The sequence below is a fragment of the Lutra lutra genome, chromosome 2, assembly GCF_902655055.1.
Source record: "Lutra lutra chromosome 2, mLutLut1.2, whole genome shotgun sequence".
NCBI classification, from domain to species: domain Eukaryota; kingdom Metazoa; phylum Chordata; class Mammalia; order Carnivora; family Mustelidae; genus Lutra; species Lutra lutra.
Window position 1 is genome coordinate 67668138 of NC_062279.1, and position 16876 is coordinate 67685013.

At 41.1% G+C, this 16876-nt stretch overlaps 1 protein-coding gene across 6 annotated transcripts in view; it reads left to right on the forward strand.

Moving 5' to 3' along the window:
- The window catches only part of FHIP1A (FHF complex subunit HOOK interacting protein 1A), a 279678-nt gene that overhangs the window by 31032 nt on the left and 231770 nt on the right, over window positions 1-16876 (forward strand). The window contains exon 1 of one of the 6 annotated variants that reach the window (XM_047717641.1): window positions 4373-4446. The exons of 4 other annotated variants lie outside the window; for them this stretch is intronic. The gene's annotated coding sequence lies outside the window, so the exon portion shown is untranslated. Of the gene's footprint in view, window positions 1-4372; window positions 4447-4471; window positions 4615-16876 lie in introns of those variants that run through there. One more of the 6 variants, XM_047717640.1, reaches the window with a different exon arrangement.

Consider the following 16876-nt stretch of genomic DNA (forward strand, 5'->3'; position numbering starts at 1 on the left):
TTGGTCACCTGCTATGTGCCAGGCAGTGTTCTAGATGCTGGGGACACAGGTGAGAACAGAGCAGGCAAGGTCTGTGTTCTCGCCAAGTGTACGTTCCAGTGGGAAGGAGACAGATCATAAATAAGTAAGAAAAGACCTGCAGAGCACGAAAACAAGGTGGTGTGCAGAGAGAAGCTGGGTGGCTGCATTAGATTGCCAAGATAAGTAGGATACTTGGCTTGGAGGAGACAGCCATGGAAAGGGCCAACTCCGGGATGTTTCAGCGTGCGCGGTGACTGCTGTGTGAGCAAAATGCTGTGGGAGCCGACGACGGTGAAGGCCTTGCCTGTCCTTACCAGTTGGGCTGAGGGATTACTTACTAGGAGCGGTGCGCCGACAGGACCAGATGTGTGTCTAGGGTGCTAGCGGTGGAACAGGCTGGAGGATCGGCTAGTCAGGGAAGACACCGATGATAGGAAGTGACTGTCCCTGTGAGGCATGACATGCCCTAGACAGGTGCCAGCAGAAGGGAAGAGGAGGTGTTCCTTCTCCCTGAGAGAATGAGGGAAGGCTTCCTGAGTGAGGTGACGCTTAAACTTAGTCTTTACACATGCAGAGATGAAGAGAAGGGCATCTCATGTTACATTTCCATGAACAAAAGTGGAAAGATCCAGCTTGTTTAGGGAGTGGCTAGACTTAGGGCCTGGCTGGGGCATAGGCTCTGTAGGGGAGGGAGACGGCCATTAGGTCTGATAGGCCGGGTTGCTCAGGTAAGCAGAGGGAACCCACTGAAGGCGTTTCTAGTAGACAGACATAATCACAGACACAGGAATATTATTCTTGCGGTAGTGTTTTGGAGCAATTAGAATTATCACTGAGTGATACTTTAGGAGGCTGATGCCATGGCCTTGAGCTAATGGTGATGTGACCTGGGATAGTGGTCCCTGGGACTGGCTTAGAGATAGTGGGGCTGTTGCACAGGTACGAATAGTAAGGCAGACTACTGGTCAGATGTAGGAGGTTGGGGAGGAGGAGAAACATTGATTTTGAGAATATAAAAGAGGAAAAAGTGAGACAAGACAAAATCAGAGAGGGAGACAAACCATAAGTGACTCTTAATCATAGGGCTTAATGGAGGGCTGCTTGGCGGGGAGGTGGGTGGGGGATGGGATGACTGGGTGATGAACATTAAGGAAGGGATGTGATGTAATGAGCACTGGGTGTTATATAAGACTGATGAATCACTGACCTGTACCTCTGAAAATAATAATACATTATGTGTTAATAATAATAATATTAAAGAATGTAAGATGACTGAGAAGAGAGGATTTCTATACAAATGAGGGATGGCAGAAGGAAAATGTGTTTGAAAGACAGATTACTTAAATTAGTTTGGGATTTGCGGAGTTAATGTGCCAATGGGACCTTGAGGGAACAGTGTCAGATAAGTAAGTGAAGATAAGATTTTAGCTCTGCGTTAGAATATATAGATTGGGGTGATAATTAAGTAGCTCCAGTTGTAAGGATAGATGACATTGGCCGGTAACTGACTTGTTCAAAGAGAGAAAGGAGGTGAGGATGGAAACTTAGAAACACAATAATTCTGGCTATTGATTTTTATTTTTGTTCTTGTACTTTAGTGCTGATAATCTCTTAAACTACATTGCAGAATTTCAGCCCGGCACTCAAGCTCAGTCCACTGTGTTGCTTGAAAACTTGTGCTCCTTGGGCAATTTTATCTGGACTCCTTTGTTTTTAATCAGGGACAACATAACAATAACAATAACAACAACAACAACAACAAACCAACTTTGGGACCCCATTTGTTGTTGGGATGATACTGGGACATTTTTACATCCTTTTGATGTCTCCTAGAGCATTTCTTTCATAGTAAATAATAGGAAATAGCTTTGCTTCCTTGGAGGAGTGCAAATAATTGTTCCTCATGGAAAATCCTATAACTAGTCACATTTACCTTTTCACATTGGCCACCAGGAAGCACAGAATCAAATTCTCTGCTCAACTGTGGTAACTGTATAGAACCCTATGGTCTCCATATTTCAGTTCTATTTGAATATCTCTTCTCCCAGCCATAGTATAGTGTTTGTTTTCTTCTCTAATTTATAGTTTCCTTTGTCATAATTTTTAGTTTTCTGAATACATGCATTTCTCATAAGTCATCTCATATTCTTTGCAGGATGAGATGAGGGCTAAATAAATAATGTCCCAATGCTGTTTACTCTTGAATGAGATGTACTGAGAATGTTATGGATCAGTCTATAAATGCTAAGACTCATCCCATTTTAAGTTCATATGTTCTTTGTTCTCTATAACCTTGTCTCCCTTGATAATTTCTAGGCAAACGGTACATAACCCCAGACTGCTGAGCCAAATGAAACATGAAGTAACAGTGAGGGCCAAGTTCATGAGTAAATATTTGCACATTGACCCTACCCTCTCTGCATCTTCTTGATCGGTTATTCATTTTCCAGGTTGTATGACTATTTGCAATAAGAATTGGAATTTTTTGTTAGTCATTCATTGATTTTAATATTTGGTCCTTGTAGAATCTTGGAGTTGGTGTTAATAATGCCAAGGACTAATCACTGGCATTTGAACTAATGTGATCTAGTAATGCTTGTATTTCTAATCAATTTATGTAAACTCTGCTACAGAAGACTGTGTCATGTTTGTGGGTTGTTCACTATTGAGCAATAAATAGATCCCTGGTTAAGTAGTAAGAATTGACCTCTTACCACCAATCATTCCTAGATTCTCTTGTCTAAGAAAGATCTTTTCCATTCTGTGGAAGGAGACTTTGGCTTTCAGTGACCAGATCAAAAACTACACACTATTTAAACAAAACAGTTAAATTAAAATAGCCAAGTATAGGGATATTTATTATTGTTGGGTTTATTCTTCAGTAGAAATTTTCCCCTCATTTTGAACTTGGAAAAATGTTATTCTTCCCTCAAACTACTTTGTTAGTTCTTATTAAGTGGGAAGACACAAACCTGTGCTGATATAAATTTAAGTGGTACAGAAAACTTTGTAGAACCAAAGGAATATCAAATGAGATATTTTTAGGAACTTTGTTTTAAAGATCGTAATTCCTGATAACTCTCACTTTTGTTTTTTTTTCAGACTAGTGACCTACTTTCTATATATGTGAAGTATGAAGTATCAATTGTTGATATCAGAATATCTTTGTGATTCAGTGTGTGTGAGGAAAAATGAATTAAATTATGTAATACAGTGACATTTATTTACGTAGACCCCCATCTCACGCCACAAAAAAAGAATGCGGTTATTCTGAATGTGTCAATGATACTGCTGTGTCTTCTCTGAATGCTACAGGTCTCGAGTTGTACAATCATGGTAGAGATGAGGCCTGCTTTTCTGTCTCATGTCTGTGTTGAATTTTCTGCTTTTCATTAGACCTCTTCAGCCCTTCTCAAATTTATTATTTATTGTAAAAAAAAAAAGAGAGAGAGAGAGAGAGATATCCTCAGGATTTTTACTACATTTAACAGAATCTTCTATCAGTAACTGGAGGTTGAATTTCTTTCTGATCTCAGTATCAAAAAATAGTTGTTCTGTCTCTGAGCAGCTGGTTTATTTTTACCCTGTGGACACTGAATATTATAACCGATCATGTTTCCCTCTCTGTGTTGGCTGCCGCTGAGCTTGGAGTCCCTGCCTACCTCCTTTTCATCTCCCTCCTCCTTCTCAAATGTCTAGAACACCTCTCTTCTGACTCAGTCTACCTTGTTGCTGTAGTTGTTGGTACACTTCTCTTTTCCTACTAGTTTAAAAACCGGAGACAAGATTTCTACTACTTTTCTTTTCTTTTCTTTTTTTTTTTTTAAAGATTTTATTTATTTATTTGTCGGAGAGAGAGAGAGAGAGAGCAAGCGCGTGCACAAGCAGGCAGAGTGGTAGGCAGAGGTTGAGAGAGAAGCAGGCTCCCTGCCAAGCAAGGAGCCCGATGCGGGACTCGATCCCAGGACCCTGGGATCATGACCTGAGCTGAAGGCAGCGGCTTAACTGACTGAGCCACTCAGGCGTCCCCTACTACTTTGCTTTATAGTCTTTCCATGGCTGTCACAGAGCCTTGCACACATTTGGCTCTCAAATAATGGCTGATTGAGCATTAGTAGGTCATTCAAAAATAGCTCCATGTTGGGCCCTCCATGGTGATAAGACAAGAAGGAAGAAATAGGCAGTGTGCCAGAGAAGGTTTTGAAATGTGCTGAGGGTCAGAGGGATTGAATGTTTGAAAATATGGCACATTTGAAATGTGATGCTCCTATGGGCGAGAAAAGAATGTTGAATATTGAAACCAACATAGGCTACTTTCCTCATTGTGTCATATCTAAATATACTGCTGTATCACAGTTGGGAGCCTGGTGTCTCTCAGCTTTGCTCCAGTAAGAAAGGTCAATTCTCTCCTCTCACAGAAAAAAGGTAAGGGGATATTTAGGAGAGGAGCCGTCTAGGCAGTGTGGGCTGAGAAGCTGCTTTGCGATCTGTGCTCATAAATGCTGTCGTTATTACACCCGCTGTGTAATGCAGATGACATCACCTCGAGACTAGTTGTGAGAAAGTGGTTGTGAGCCATAGCCAAGGACCCAGGTATTCAACTATTATTCTATATGATTAAGTTCTACTACAACTCATGAATGTGCAGTGAATTATAATAGTACCTGGCACGTGGTCAAAAGTCTTTGATAGGAAAGTCCGTTGAAATGAAAATGAACTTGGTTAACTGGAGGCAAAAGACCATCGACTTTAGACACATCGTTGGTGGCACTTTCTTTTATAATTAAATATATGCAATCTATATTTGGTGCTTTGAGAAGAAGAGCCTTTTTTTTTAAGCTTAGAGATGTTATATTTTATCAGTTAGCCCGCATTATCATATGTTATTGGTAAGTGTGATTCTAAAAGTAAAACTGTAAATCTCAGAGGCTTAGAAAAATTCTGACCGGAGAAGGAACTTTCTTTGTTGTACTTTCTCTCCTTTGCTCTCCTCTGAAAACTGAACTGTAAGATTTGTTCAATAAAAACAAAAAACAAAAACATAAAGAAACCCCCCTGTCCTAACGGGATTTCATCTTTATTATTACTTTTGTTTTTATTTTTTTCAGAATTTTGTATTTAAAAAACTGCTTAGGGTCTGGAAAGACCCTAAGTATGGTAAGTAACTTACCATACTTACCCTAAGTAAGTATGTAGTTGAAAACAAACCTCAAGGACCCTTAACCGAATTAATAACTACCAGTTATTTAGCATGATAGTGGTTATATTATATAGTTTCATATTTTCTTCTAAAGCAGGTTTTCCACAGATGAATCTTAAATCGTTGCATTTTTGACATACAAATATGTTTTAATTCTGCTAGGACTGAATGAAAACTCGAGACCTTAGTTTCCTAATTAATGACAAAGCTTATGCTCTCCGAGGCCGTGCATAAGTAGTTAGAAGGGGGTGGCATGGTGTTAAAGCACGGACTCTGGGGTCGGACTGCTTCATAGGGTGGTTGTGTTTATTATTTATGACAAGGAGGTAGAGGAGCGTCCGGGATGAAGTAAGTGCTACATAAGTGGTTGCTTTTTTTTTATTTTTGCTGTTATACAGCAAAACCATATACTTATGTAATTAAAAAAATATTTTTCATTGCCTCCGGTAGGGTTTGAAGCTCTTTTTTGAAGTGACCAAAGAGATTTCTGTTGTTAAAAGTTACAAAATAAAAGCTAGAGGGTTCTGGAACTCCTCCTCAGCTCCCAGTCCTCTTTCTCTCTAAGATGACTTTGCCTAAATTCTGTGGGTCTCCCTTCATCAGGAAGATGACAGGTCCATGGTGCTGGGTTGCTGACCGGTCTTCGAGCCCACAGCGATTCTGTGATTCTTTGATCTGACCTTCTATTTAAACAAGAAGCTGAAGGTTATTGATGTCCATATCCTTGATCTGGAATGGCAGAATTTTGAAAGTAGAAGAGGCTTTAACCAAATAGTCCACTCGTTGGGGAACTCATCCCTTTTCTTGGCTTCAAATAATGGTGTTTAATTTATTTTCTTTCTCTTTCCTTCTCTTTCTTTCTTTCTTTCTTTCTCTTTCTTTCTTTCGATTAGTACCAATCTTTATTTTTCCTTTTGTAGCTTTCTTCCAAAGCTTGTTTTACATACTACGTAATATATTTACTATGTTTATTGTTTACCCACCTTCTTGCTTGAATGTAAGCTTCACAAAGGCAGGGATCTTTATCTTTTTTTTTTTAAAAGATTTTATTTACTTATTTGACAGAGAGAGAGAGACAGCGAGAGAGGGAACACAAGCAGGAGGAGTGGGAGAGGGAGAAGCAGGCTCCCCGCTGAGCAGGGAGCCTGATGTGGGGCTCCATCCCTGGACCCTGAGATCATGACCTGATCTGAAGGCAGACAACGACTGAGCCACCCACACACCCCAGATCTTTATCTTTTATTGTTCAAGTGTCTGGCACATCATAGGTGCCAGGATAAGGGCTCAATAAATGTTGTTGGGCAAGTGAATGAATCTTCAGTTGCCTAGTGGACATTTCTATTAATGGATCACTTCTCATTCTCCCATGATAACACTCTTGCATGATTTTATTTCCACAAATGACCCTTTCATGTTACCAAGAGCAAAATCCTGAAGGAGTTGGCAACCACACCTGAGACAGAGCCAATTAGATGATTTTCAAGGGGATTTAGATAGTTCCCGGAATCAAGGCACACAAGGCAGGTGGGCCCGAATCATGTCAAACAGAGCCTTTTGAGCCAGAGCTAGAAGTAACTGCCTGACTGCCTAGGAAATTACATAAGGTTCCCCAAACTTATGACTAAACTCACGGCTTCTGCTGGGTTAATATTCCTGATATGCTTCCTTTGTCATGCTGGTTCTGTTGGCGATTCCTTGTCCCTTCTTTTTTATTTTTATTATTTATTTATTTTTTTTTTGGCAGAGAGACTTAAAGAGACACAGAGAGAGGAAACACAAGGAGAGGGAATGGTAGGCAGAGGGAGAAGCAGGCTTCCTGCTGAGCAGGCAGCCTGATGCAGGGCTTTATCCTAGGACTCTGGGATCAGGATCTGAGCTGAAGGCAGACGCTTAGTGACTGAGCCATCGAGGACCCTTCCTTGTTGCTTCCAAACAGAGTCCCAGCTCCGCAGCCTGGCATCCAGTGAAACCCCTCAGAGCTTTCAGTTCCATCTCACAGTAGTGCCCCTGGTCCGTTCTCTGCTCAGCTAAGGCTCTGCCTTTTGTGTCTCCTAAAGCATTCCATTCTTTCTTTAAAGCCCTTCTGTTCACACCATGCTGTCATCCATCATGCGATGGGTTTCCTCCTCCTTCACCTCTCCAAATTATCTTCTTAATCCACCAGAGAGACTTCCAGCCCTTACTTACATGAAGCCATCTGTATCATGTTTTTGGGCTCCCAAATGCTGCATTATTCTTAAATATTCCATTTGCATAGTTGTTGCTTTCCCCTCTTTATAATAACCTTTTTGAGGTGAGGGGCTAATAGAGTAATGAACTTGGGGATGAGGGAATGAGTCACAATACATTGCTAAAGCAAAACCCACTGAGCTGTGGTGAAAGTGACTTAAAAGAAGTGTATTTACTAGCTTGTGATGAAGTTTTCCAGGGCTTTCAAAAGTGCTAAAATCAAGTCCTTCTTTCCCTTTTTTGGGGGTGGTGGTGGTTCACATTAAAATATCCCTTTTAAAAATCAAGTGGTGGTGAGGGGCACCTGGGTGGCTCCGTTGGTCAAATACCTGACCTTGACCTCAGCTCAGGTCAATGTGGGTTCAGGCCCCACATTGGGCTCCATGCTGGGTGTGGAACCTACTTAAAAAAAAAAAAAATCAAATGTTGGTGGTAATATCTAGTCATAATAATGGCTTCAATAAATTACCTTTACTTTGAAAAATAGAAAACTAGCAATTGTATTGATGAAATATGTGGGTCTCTGCGTATACGTGTCTATGTATGTGTATGTGTGTATATGTAATTTTACTGGGGTCAGAAGGTCTGGGAAAGGCAAGGCTTGGTACCTGCTCATTGTGTGAGAGACACACTCCATCCTTTCATCTTCACCTTTGGCCATCCTGCCCCTGTTCAGTTGCACATTGTTCATTTTTCAGGGTTTTATTTTTTATTTTTATTTTTTTAAAAGATTTTATTTATTTATTTGACAGACAGAGATCACAAGTATGCAGAGAGGCAGGCAGAGAGAGAGAGAGAGAGGAGGAAACAGGCTCCCTGCTGAGCAGAGAGCCCTATGCGGAGCTCGATCCCAGAACCCTGGGATCATGACCTGAGCCAAAGGCAGAGGCTTTAACCCACTGAGCCTCCCAGGCGCCCCATTTTTCAGGGTTTTAGACATTGGCTTAAGATTCGGAGGCTGCGGTTTGACTCTGGTTATCCAGGAAATGCATGAAAGTTACCTTCCAAATACGCAAAAGTGTTCCATTCCATTTTCTGACCTTCAAAGGGTATTTTTTCCTTGTTCAGTGCAGATTAATCTAGACAATGGCATCCCTTATCCTTTCTAAGTAGATCAGCTTTATTCATGTCCTGAAAAGAGGAATTTTACATGGCTTTCTAATTTTCCAGACCAATTGAAAACGTCCACAAGGATACAAAAGACATTAATTTGTTCATTTTCCTTCCAAATCGTGAGCTATTTGTTCTCTTGTTCCATATTGTGAGGCAAGTTAACACTCTCCTCCTTTTCCCAATTGTTCCGCAGTTTCAAGTTTTCATTGACTACACTGTATGTTTACTCTTGGATTTTGACATTTTAATTATTGGGAGTATTTGATCACATATAATCTTAATAATGTTCAGCCGTACCACACAGCTCACATTTGTGGAGGGTGCTGACAGAATGACAGGCTGTGGGAGCCAATATTGTGTTCTGCACGGATGATTGGTGAACGGAAAGCAAGGGTGTTCCCATGCTGGAGCAGACATGATGTGGTATCTCTTGGTTACTGTGTGGTTCCAGATAATAGATACCTACTGTTTTACTCAGACTTTTATTGGTTGCAAAGAACAGCAGCCCACTCAGTTAACTTAAATACAATTTTTAAAAACCTCAAAATGTAAGATTTAACAGCCAATCTCAGTGATACCAGTGGACCTGTTAAGGACTGTGGCATGGGATAAAAAGTCAGGAATCATGGGCATATTGCCTCCTCTCTTGTTCTGTTTTTCTCTGCTTCTCTCTTCCCTTCTTTTTTATGTGGGCCAATATATTCATACCTACTAGCACGGAACCGACCTTGGTTTGAGGCCCGTGTACAGCCTGTATTTTTCGTAAGTCAGATTCTTGAAAGGGACAGTTTGATTGGCTTAGTTCAGGCGATGGATCACTTTCTCCTGGATCAGGTAGCTACACCTGATTCAGTGACCTGTTGGTGTTAGGATCAGGGAAGACTTCGTCAGATACTGTATCTCCTGCATTGGTTCTTTGTTTCTAATTTATTCTTTTTTAAAGATTTTTAAAGATTTTTATTTATTTGTCAGAGCGAGAGAGAGAGAGAGAAAGCTCACAAGCAGGGGGAGTGGCAGGCAGAGGGAGAAGGAGAATCAGGCTGAGCAGGGAGCCCCAGTGTCGGACTGGATCCCAGGACCCTGGGATCATGATCTGAGCCCAAGGTTAACAATGGCGGGCACCCAGGTGCTCTTTTATTCAAAAACTTTTCTGTTATCTTTTTGTTATGCATGTTGAGAGATTTCCTCATTTTTGTTTTATAGTACTTTCACTGAATTTTTATTTTGGTAGTCGTATTTATTTTTAATTATTTAAAAAGTTCTTTATTAGGGTCAGCTGGCTGACTCAGTCACGCAAGTGTCTAACTCTTGATTTCGGCTCAGGTCTTGATCTCAGGGTCCTGGGATTGAGCCCCACACTGGGCTCAGTGCTCAGCAGGGAGTCTGCTTGAGATTCCTTCCCTTGCCCGCTGCCCTTTCCCTGCACAGCCCCCCATAATAAATTAAAATCTTAAAAAAATTCTTTATTATTCTTAATCATTTTATTATCATTGTGTTTCATTCTTATTTAATGGTTGTGGTATCTTCTTGGAATCTTTGAATTGAATTAAAGTAATTTCCCTTTAAATTGCTCTCCTGGGGGCGCCTGGGTGGCTCAGTGGGTTAAAGCCTCTGGCTTTGGCTTGGGTAATGATCCCATGGTCCTGGGATCGAGCCCCTCATTGGGCTCCTTGCTCAGTGGGGAGCCTGCTCCCTCCTCTCTTTCTCTCTGCCTGTCTCTCTGCCTACTTGTGATCTCTGTCTATTCAGTGTCAGATTTTTTCCCCTCTAATGTTACTGGTTTCCTTGTAGGCTTGGTTGCCTTTTCATAATTAAGAATGATCGACTGGGAGTTTGCTCTACTATTTAAAAAAGATCCATATGTCAAGTTTCTTCCCCTCAACTCTGTACCGCTCCCCTAAGTAGCAAGTCTAAATAGAGTTGGAAGGGGATGCTGAGTGGTCTCCTGGCAGCTTTGCTTCTTCCAAAAATGCCCTGAGGCGGAGGATTTACTCTGAGGGACCAACATTCACAAAAGCCTCTGTCATTCCCCATTGTCACAATTGGTTCAGTTCCTTTAGAGATGAACCTCAGATGTTCCGTCTGTCATTACACTTGGCCAAGCTACCTGGAGGCTCTGTGAGAGAGTGAGGGAGGTGGTGTGGTCGTGTTGTCATCGCGTCATCCCTGTATTTCCTGCTCTGTGTCATCCTCCTCACTTTGTGATACTCGTTGTCTCTGAGCCCGGAGTCTCCCAGGGATTCTGTGGAGCAGATTGTCTCCTTGGTGGTCCCTGGGTAGCTGCTTTCCCCTCAGGCTCCATCTGTCAGCACATTCCCATTTCTTGTTTTTTAGAATTTGTTGAAATCTCTTGTCCATTTGACGGTCTTCCCTAGCAAACTGTTTTTAATCTCCTGGAATTCTTCTGTTTTGTTTTTTGAAGCTTTCGCTTCATGAGGAATCAACCATTTTGAAACTGAAGCCATCCCAGGTTGTTTATTTAAAAAAAAAAAAAAAAGCATTTGGTTTTTGGCTTTTATTTTACATTTTTTAAAAAAGATTTTATTTATTTGACAGAGATCATAAGTAGGCAGAGAGGCGGGCAGAGAGAGAGAGAGAGGAAGAAGCAGGCTCCCCGCCGAGCAGGGAGCCCGATGTGGGGCTTGATCCCAGGACACTGGGATCATGACCTGAGCTGAAGGCCAGAGGCTTTAACCCACTGAGCCACCCAGGCGCCCCTACTTTTTAAAATATATATTTTTTAATTTATTTGTCAGAGAGAGAGAGAGAGTGCATGAGCAAGCACAGACAGACAGAATGGCAGGCAAAGGCAGAGGGAGAAGCAGGCTTCCTGCTGAGCAAGGATCCTGATGTGGGACTCGATCCCAGGACGCTGGGATCATGACCTGAGCCGAAGGCAGCCGCTTAACCAACTGAGCCACCCAGGCGTCCCTTATTTTACTTTTTTAAAACAAGAGATGTATCATACGTACATACGTATAAAAGAGTATATATCAGTGTGTATAATTTAAATAAAAATAATAAAATGAACACTGGTGCCTACCAGATAGCTTAAGAAATGGAATATTATATTTTTTGTACTTGGGAAGCTCTTATGTGTCCTTCCTTCCTTGATTCCACCTTCTTCATTCCCTCTGTCTCCTGTGGTAACCATTGTCCTTGAAGTTTTAGTCATTGCCTTGCCTTTTTTTTTTTTTTTTAAGGACTTGCCTTATGTGTATTTATCTCTAAACAATATTTTGTTTATTTTTAGCTGCTTTTGTTCTTTGTAAAAATGGAATCCTATAATATGTGTTCTTCTGTACCTTGTTGCTTTACTCAAAATTCTGTTTTTTTTTTTTTTTTAAAGATTTTATTTATTTATTTGACAGGCAGAGGTCACAAGTAGACAGAGAGGCAGGCAGAGAGGGAGAGAGGAGGAAGCAGGCTCCCTTCCGAGCAGAGAGCCCGATGCGGGGCTCGATCCCAGGACCCTGAGATCATGACCTGAGCTGAAGGCAGAGGCCTTAAACCACTGAGCCACCGAGGCGCCCCAAGATTCTGTTTTTGAGACTCATTCGTGTTTATTCATGAAGCTGTATTTTATTTACTGCTATGTGAAATTACATCATAAGAATACACCATATTGGGGCACCTGGGTGGCTCATTCAGTTAGCTCTCTGGCTCTTGGTTTCAGCTCAGGTCATGATCTTGGGGTAATGGGATCGAGCCCCAGACTTTGCTCAGTGGAGAGTCAGCTTGATTCTCTCTCTCCCTCTTTTTCTCTAATAAAACTAAAATCTGTAATTAAATTTGTTGTATTCTTTTTTTAAAAACATCTTTTCTGTCACTGAGGGACATTTGTGTTGTTAACTTTCTGCAATCATGAGAAAGATTGTTATGAACATAGTTCCTGTTGTATATATGCTAGAGTTTCGCTAATGTATGAACCTAGGAATGGAATTGTTGCATCATAGAGGTGATGCATGTTTACTTTTACTAGGTGATGGTGACTGTTTGCCAGTGGTTGTATCAGGATGTATGACATTGCCTGTGGCTCAACAACACTTGTATAATCAGATTTAAAAATTTTTTTGCCTGTTTGGTAGGTGTAAAATTATGTTATTGTGTGTTTTCAAAATTGAGGTGTAATTTTGTCGTCTAATTTACATTATTATGTCTTCAATTTTTTTTTTTTTTTTTAAGATTTTATTCATTCATTTCAGAGAGGGAGAGACAGACAGAGGGAGCACAAGTAGGGGGGAGAGGCAGATGGAGAGGGAGAAGCAGACTCCCCAGTGAGCAGGGAGCTGGACGCAGGGCTTAATCCCAGGACCCTGGGATCATGACCTGAGACAAAGGCAAGCGCCCAACCAACTGAGCCACCGAGGCACCCCATGACTTTAATTTTCATTTCCTTATTATTAATGATGTTAAAGATGTATTTTCTTTTTTTTTTTTTTTAAAGATTTTATTTATTTATTTGACAGACAGAGATCACAAGTAGGCAGAGAGGCAGGCAGAGAGAGAGAGAGAGGGAAGCAGGCTCCCTGCTGAGCAGAGAGCCCGATGCGGGACTCGATCCCAGGCCCCTGAGATCCTGACCTGAGCCGAAGGCAGCAGCTTAACCCACTGAGCCACCCAGGCGCCCTAAAGATGTATTTTCATATGGCTATTAATTTTTCATGTTTTCTCTTCGTGGAAGTTTGCCATGTTTTTCCAGTTAGTCTTCTCTTACTGACTAGTGAGTGTTCCCACTATATCCTGAGTCTATGAGTGTGTGATGTGTATCTGTCTGTCTGTATGTGATGGAATTTATTTTTGGTAGGCAGAATCCATCTCCAGGAGGAGGAGGAAGTATTCACATCCTGTAGTCCATGTTCTGCTTGTATGATTATGGCATTCTCTCTCTCTCTGGTTGTGATTACTCTTGGTTCAAACTGAGAAGTAAATCTTGGCACTTTAAACATTTTGGAGTCTTTTTTCATTGTCTCCTCCTGACCCGGCTGACGTTCAGTGACTCAGACGTTTTCTTTGGAGCGCATACTGTTACAGTTGGAGGACGAAGCTCAGGACTCCAGGTGCCTACAGATGTGTTTCGATAGTGTCACACCGCAGGCTGGCCAGCACGCGGCCAGCAGGGGATTTGGGCTGTGAATGCCAATGTAGGTCTTTAATGTGAGAGCCCTGGTGTTTTTCTTGACTCTGTGGTTAACGCATTTCAGACTTTTTCTGAAATTTAATGGAAAAATTAAGTTAGACTTGGTATAAAATGATAGCACTAATTACTACCCAGTCTTTTCTCCATTTAACAGTGTGCCCTGAGGTTAGCTTAAGGGACATTTTCTCTTAAGTGGTGATACTTCTTTAAATAAAAACTTTATGAAATGGTGAACATGGTACATTTTATGTGTATTTCACCATAATGTTAATTAAAAAAACCCCAAAAAACCCAAGGCTGGAAAAACAAACTTTTTGGAAGACTTAGGGCTGTCATAAAACTACAGTGATGATGCTGGGAAGTAAGTAGTGTATCTGTTTTTGAGTGTAGAGGTCTTTCAAAAGTTAATTCAAATTACTGATATATGGTAACTAGCAATACTTCTCTTACATAAACTGCTTATTCCTTGTCATGGCTGTTCTTTTAAGAAGGTTTACTCTTTTTTTGAGTTTTTATAATTTTGGAATGCATTTTCAAGGATTGACTTTATTCGTCTTCATTGATAATAGTAGCTATCACTTCCCCTCTGCTATAGGCTCATGTGTCTTCTTTCTTTTCCTATAATCACCATCCTTTTCCTTTCTTGGGGCCTTCCCACAGGCTGTTCTTTTCTCTAGGCCTGCTTCAATTTATCTTATTATTATTATTTTTTAAATGTTTGTAAAATATACATGTTATTGGCTGAATTTACTCTCCCCAAATTTGTATGTCAAAGCCCTAACCTCCAGTACCTCAGATTGTGACCATATTTGGAGACAAGGTCTTTAAAGAAGTAGTGAACCTAAAATGAGACCATTAAGGGGGACCTAATCCAGTGTGACTTGGTGCCCTGGTAAGAAGAGGAAATTTGGACACAGACAGTTGCTGAAGGATAGCCATGTGAAGACACAGGGAGAAGATGGCTACCAACAAGCCATGGGGAGAGGCCTCAGAAGACCCCAACACTGCTGACACCTTGATCTCACTCTTGAAGCTTCCAGAATTGTGAGAAAATAAATTTTTGTTGTTTAAAACACATAAGTCTGTGGAACTTGTTTATGTAGCCCTAGCAAACCACTGTAACACATAACGTAAATTTTACCATTTTTAAAAAGATTTTATTTATTTCTTTGACAGAGAGATCACAAGTAGGCAGAGAGGCAGGCAGAGAGAGAGGGGGAAGCAGGCTCCCCGCCAAGCAGAAAGCCCGATGTGGGGCTTGATCCCAGGACCCTGAGATCGTGACCTGAGCCGAAGGCAGAGACTTTAACCCACTGAGCCACCCAGGCGCCCCATAAATTTTACCATTTTTACCATTTAAAAATGTGTAGTTCAGTGACATTAATTACAATCATGTTTTTGTGTAATCTTCACCTCCACCCATTCCAGGACTTTTGTCATCTTACAAAACTGAAACTCTGAACACCATTCTGTCTTTCCCTCCCATCCCCTATTTCCCACCATACTATTAACTATCTCTATGAATTTGGCCTCATATATATGAAATCCTACAGTAGTTGTTTTCTTTTGTGACTGATTTATTTTACTTCACATAATATCTTAAGATTCATCCATGTTGTAGCATTTGTCAGAATTTCCTTTTAATGACAGAATACTCCATTGTGTGTGTGTGTGGGTGTGTATGTATATGGTGTGTATACATATATATGTGGTTTATACACACACACACCACATTTTGTTTATTGATTCATCCATTGATGGACATTTGGGTTGCTTCTACCTTTTGGCTATTGTGAATAATGCTGCTATAAACATTGATGTACAAAGATCTCTTCAAGATCCTGCTTTCAGTTCTTTTGGGTATATATCTAGAATTGGGATTGCTAGATGAAATGGTAATTCTATTAATGCTTAATATTTTGAGGAAGCACCGTACTGATTTCCATAGCAGCTATCCCATTTTACATTCCCACCAATAGGGCGCAGGGGTTCCAGTTTCTTCACATCCTCACCAACACTTGTTGTTTTCTGTTTGTTTTTGTTTTTGTTTGTTTTTGATAGTAGAGGTGGTATTTCTGGGTATCGAGGCTTTTAGGTATAATATGGTGCCCTTTTGATTTTGTGGTAGGAAGGTCGTGGTAAACCGTGGCCTTTTTATTATCACTAGGTTAAGTAAAAAAAAAAAAAGCTGATTCTTCAAGGGCTGTGATGTGCACTTATTTACATGCCTCTTGATTCAGGCATATCTGCTCGGAGGCTCCTGGGAAGCACTGGAGTTATGGGTGTGCAAGACTGGCAAAGTTACCTCTGGCAAAGGTAACTTTGGGGCTGTTTGTGTAATACAGGACCGGCTATGCCAAAATGTAGGCATTTCTCACTGCAAAGACTGTGAAATAGCTCTTTCGCAGAACTGAAAAGTCTAGTAAGTTTGTTATTCTCCCCACCCCCAAACCCCAGCAAATTTTCCTTTTCTGAAGTATTTACAGCTGTGTTTGTTTAAAACACTCCTATACCTAACAATTACAGTCCGGGGAAGAAAGTGGAGTTAGGCAAATCAGACCTCAGAAATCTCCAGCAGGGGAGCTGGTGGAATGCAAGGAGGCCAAGAGATGCACTGATGCTACTTGAGGGGCATTTCTGAAATCACAAGGAGTGATGTTTGACCGGAAGTGTTGCATTAGTGCTGTCTGAATGATGAGAGTCAAAGAGGCTGGGGAAGGAATATTTATAAACACACCCGTTAGCTTTAGTTTGTGTGTAAAAACAGAAAATTTTATGTGGGGTTTATATTTCCTGTTAATTTGTGTTGATTTCCCTTCAGCGGCGGTTCTTGGTGGCTTACAGTGGCAAAACAAAAGTCATTCTTTCACTGTGGTTTGGGACAGCTGAAGCCACCCGGTCTCAGCAGGAGGTCAAATCCCAGGCCTCTCCTGCCCCCCTCTCACACACACCCCCTGCCCCCTTTCATCTCTCCTCCCCTCCCCCCCACCCCGCCCCTGCCATCCTAATCTCTAGTCTGTATGGATGATAACTGGACTCAGAAGCAGCTCAGTTTAACAATTCCAAATTCACAGAACTAAGATGAATAGGAGCTTCCTGGTACCCAGTAAAATTAATTTTACATACACAATTCCTGTTTTTCTTTGCACATTTGTACACCTACCGGTTTGAGA